Below are 5,139 nucleotides of genomic sequence, written 5' to 3' on the forward strand. Positions count from 1 at the left end.
GGCGGCGCCTCCTCCAAGCCAGTCAAGTTATACAGCAACGGGAGGAGGGAGGGAGCGCGGGGACTCGACGGCCGCGCGCCCGCTTCCGCCGTGCGCGCACGCGCACCACTCGCTGGGGGCGCGAGAGCTGCTGCGGAGGTGGCCGCCTGCGGGACGAGCAGGGTCTCTGAGAAAAGGAGGGACTCACGGAAGGGGAAGAGAAGCTGGAATGACTCACACCGAAAAGTAGCAACAGTGTAGGAAGGTGGGAAGGATGAGGTGCCCGCGCGTCCCTGACGCCTCACGCCCCGGTTCGTGCGCGCTGACTCTCCAGAGGGAGAGCGAGGGGGCAGGGGGGCGGGGCTGGGGGCGGAGCTAGCGCGCCGCCGAGAGCGCGTCGGCGTGGGCTCCCGGGGGCAGCTTTGTGGTGGGGGGAGGGTTGCTCCACGGGGCGGAGCTCGAGCTTTTGGAGGCGGGGTAAACTCGCGAGCTCCTGTAGTGAAATTATTTAATACTTTTAGTAACAGTTACTCTTTTGAGATTGTTGCCTTTTTCCTGGGACCTGTTTTTCGCCGTTGTGGAAAGTCACCTAAGGGGAAAAAAATAAAGGACGCGCAGAAGCCTATTGCAAGCCCCTGCCCTCCGCACGGCGCGCCCGGGGTGGAGGCCGAGTAGGCGGGGCGGCTGGCTCTCCGGGCCTTATATGGGTGGGGGCGCGCGCCCGGGGGCGGGGCGGGGCGAGGCGAGGCCGCGGCGGGAGCTCGCCTTCCCCCGGTCCCGCGCGCCGCTCACTCCGGGGGCGGGCCTGCGAGGAAAACGTGGGAGAAGGCGTGAGTTGTGGCGGGACTGTTTAGGGGCTTCACCTTCGGCATCTGTCGCGTCTGTGACAGCATCTTAAATTAAAGCTGAGTGGTAACCAGAAAAGAGAAGTCTGCGAGGCAGCGTCATAAAAAATGGCAAAATAGGATGAAGAGAGAACAGACGCGGCCTGGCGTCTCCAGGAAATCTGCCCTAGCCACTGCGAAAGAGCTGGGACTAGCAGCTAATTTGCTCCCGCCAGCTTCCCCAGCCGGTTTCCTTCCACTGAAGGCGTTTTCTTCAACTCCGGGGAGTCTGTCCCAGGGCCTCCCTTGAGGCGCGGGCGGGCCCTCGCTTCCCCCCTCGGACTCAGGCCTGCCCCAAGAGCCGCGACGCGTTGCTGTGACAGTAGCCATGGGGACCCGAGCTGCCTGGTGCTCCACACCTGCACCTTGGCTCAGCTTCATGCCACGACTGCAAAAATAACTCGGAAATCTAGCTCCAGCACCTGATTTTGGTAGAAGTTTAAGGGAACCCAGACTCTACAGTAGCTGAAATATGCAGTTATACTGCTTTTCAGTTATAGCGCTAAAGTAATTAAAATGAGTAGTTTTTCTGATGGACAAGTGATTCCTTATGCAGTGTTAAAACATCTGGGTTTTAGCCGAGTTAATGATAGGGATTGAACAGTGATGTTTAGGAGACCCATTCATTGGCATATAGAAATCAACTCTGCTAAGACTGAAGCTAAGTCGCTTCAGTCGTGTCCGACTCTGTGTGACCCCATAGACAGCAGCCCACCAGGCTCCCCTGTCCCTGGGATTCTCCAGGCTTAAAGAGAAAAGTCTACTGCTTTCTTTGTGGTGTTCTCAACACTGTTTACTTGTAAAAGGAAGAGCTATATTCCAGAAGTACTGTTGTAGTCAGTGTTTTGACCTTCCTGATACAAGAATTCAAACTTTGGGGGAAAAAACATACTTGTACAATTAATAAATATATTCAGCGTAGAAGTGACTATTAAATGATGTTACACTGATTCCAGACAAATTGGGCGGTTTTAGTTCTTCCAGTTTGTGCAAAGTGACTGCTGAGGAAGTTTGATAACGCTAAGGATTTTTTGAAGCCTTTGGCAGTAACTTAACTTACTTTCAGAGCATCCCATAACTTCATGAAATGTAGAATTCAATTAATACTAGAGGATATATGTGGAATTGCTTTAAAACAATAAAAACACTACATATATTTTATATTTTTATTTAGAGTGAATGATTCCATTGGAATTATTGCCAGTGATTAAACTGAGAGAACTGAGGTATAATGCAAGACTATTCCTGGAGGAGGGAGTGGAAACCCATGCCACTATTCTTGCCAGGAGAATCCCATGGACAGAAGAGCCTGGTGCAGCACAGTCCACAGGGTCACAAAAGTCAGACATGACTGAAGCAACTGAGCAGGCACCCAAGACTTATCTAGAGGATTCAGCCCAGCTCACTCGCTCAGTCGTGTCCTACTCTTTGCGACCCCATGAATTGCAACACGCCAGGCCTCCCGGTTCATCACCAACTCCCGGAGTTCACTCAGACTCATGTCCATCGAGTCAGTGATGCCATCCAGCCATCTCATCCTCTGTCGTCCCCTTCTCTTCCTGCCCCCAATCCCTCCCAGCATCAGAGTCTTTTCCAGTGAGTCAACTCTTCTCATGAGGTGGCCAAAATATAGGAGTTTCAGTTTCAGCATCACTCCTTCCAATGAACACCCAGGACTGATTTTCTTTAGAATGGACTGATTGGATCTCCTTGCAGTCCAAGGGACTCTCAAGAGTCTTCTCCAACACCACAGTTCAAAAGCATCAATTCTTCAGCGCTCAGCTTTCTTCACAGTCCAACTCTCAAATCCATACATGACCACAGGAAAAACCATAGCCTTGACTAGACGGACCTTTGTTGGCAGAATAATGTCTCTGCTTTTCAGTATGCTCTCTAGGTTGGTCATAACTTTCCTTCCAAGGAGTGAGCGTCTTTTAATTTCATGGCTGCAATCACCATCTGCAGTGATTTTGGAACCCCAAAAATAAAGTCTGACAGTTTCCACTGTTTCCCCATCTATTTCCCATGAAGTGATGGGACCAGATGCCATGATCTTCGTTTTCTGAATGTTGACTTTTAAGCCAACTTTTTCACTCTCCTCTTTCACTTTCATCAAGAGGCTTTTTAGTTCCTCTTCACCTTCTGCCATAAGGGTGGTGTCGTCTGCATATTTGAGGTTATTGATATTTCTCCCAGCAATCTTGATTCCAGCTTGTGCTTTTTCCAGTCCAACGTTTCTCATGATGTACTCTGCATGCAAGTTAAATAAGCAGGGTGACAATATACAGCCTTGACGCACTCCTTTTCCTATTTGGAACCAGTCTGTTGTTCCATGTCCAGTTTAACTGTTGCTTCCTGACCTGGATATAGGTTTCTCAAGAGGCAGGTCAGGTGGTCTGGGAGTCCCATCTCTTTCAGAATTTTCCACAGTTTATTGTGATCTACATAGTCAAAGGCTTTGGCATAGTCAATAAAGCAGAAATAGATGTTTTTCTGGAACGCTCTTGCTTTTTCCATGATCCAGCGGATGTTGGCAATTTGATCTCTGGTTCCTCTGCCTTTTCTAAAACCAGCTTGAACATCTGGAAGTTCATGGTTCATGTATTGCTGAAGCCTGGCTTGGAAAATTTTGAGCATTACTTTACTAGCGTGTGAGAAGGGTACAACTGTGCGGTAATTTGAGCATTCTTTGGCATTGCCTTTCTTTCGGGTTGGAATAAAAACTGACTTTTTCCATTTCTTTGGCCACTGCTGAGTTTTCCAAATTTGCTGGCATATTGAGTGCAGCACTTTCACAGCATCATCTTTCAGGATTTGAAGTAGCTCAACTGGAATTCCATCACCTCCACTAGCTTTGTTTGTAGTGATGCTTTCTAAGGCCCACTTGACTTCACATTCCAGGATGTCTGGCTCTAGGTGAGGGATCACACCATCATGATTATCTGGGTCGTGAAGATCTTTTTTGTACAGTTCTTCTGCGTATTCTTGGAGAAGGCAGTGGCACCCCACTCCAGTGTTCTTGCCTGGAGAATCCCAGGGATGAGGGAGCCTGGTGAGCTGCCGTCTATGGGCTTGCACAGAGTCGGACATGACTGAAGCAACTTAGCAGCAGCAGTGTATTCTTGCCACCTCTTCTTAATATCTTCTGCTTCTGTTAGGTTCATACTATTTCTGTCCTTTATCAAACCCATCTTTGCATGAAATGTTCCCTTGGTATCTCTGATTTTCTTGAAGAGCTCTCTAGTCTTTCCCATTCTGTTGTTTTCCTGTTTCTTTGCACTGATCGCTGAAGAAGGCTTTCTCATCTCTCCTTGCTATTCTTTGAACTCTGCATTCAGATGCTTATATCTTTCCTTTTCTCCTTTGCTTTTCGCTTCTCTTCTTTTCACAGCTATTTGTAAGGCCTCCCCAGTCAGCCATTTTGCTTTTTTGCGTTTCTTTTCCATGCGGATGGTCTTGCTCCCTGTCTCCTGTACAGTGTAAGGAACCTCCATCCATACTTCATCAGGGATAAAGGAAGTACTGTTTTTATGTATAGAAAAGATCTTTGGAGTTCTTAGACCATTTTCAGCTCCATGTCTTTGGAAATTGTATAGGCATCATTTGTAGAGTGGAAGTAAAAAATTGTTACTAGGCTGTATATGTTGAATTTTGAAAAACACTTGCTTTGTATTAAATATTTTACATTTATTTAAAAACCCTGATACTTTTTTCAGTTACATTTTCTAGACTTTTACAAAGAAAGGAAGTCTTCTAGAACTTAATACATTTCTCAAGGGGGAAGGAAAAAGGCTTTTTTAATAGAGCTATATGAGATACACTCAGAGTGTTTTGAAGTGCCATGTTAGGGTTTGGGAAAAAAAATCAGTAAATGAATGTTAATTTGATGGCCAGGGAAGCCTGGCATGCTGCAGCCTATGGGTTCACAAAGAGTTAGACACAACTGAGCGACTGAACTGAATGTACATTACCTACTTGTCCTGTAAACTACTGAATGTTTTTGGCTAATGGATTGTGAGTTAACATCCAAAGTTCTTCCCCATAAGTTTAAGTAATTAAAAAGTAATGTAATTTCCAATACATTATAAATGTAACTTTATAGTAATTCACTCTTTTAAATGTATGCAATGGGTGTAAACATCATAGTTTTTTTTATTTTTTTTAGTTTTTTATTTTTTAAATTTTAAAATCTTTAATTCTTACACGCGTTCCCAAACATGAACCCCCCTCCCACCTCCCTCCCCATAACATCTCTCTGGGTCATCCCCATGCACCA

Source organism: Ovis aries, chromosome 1, assembly GCF_016772045.2.
Source record: "Ovis aries strain OAR_USU_Benz2616 breed Rambouillet chromosome 1, ARS-UI_Ramb_v3.0, whole genome shotgun sequence".
Lineage (NCBI taxonomy): Eukaryota > Metazoa > Chordata > Mammalia > Artiodactyla > Bovidae > Ovis > Ovis aries.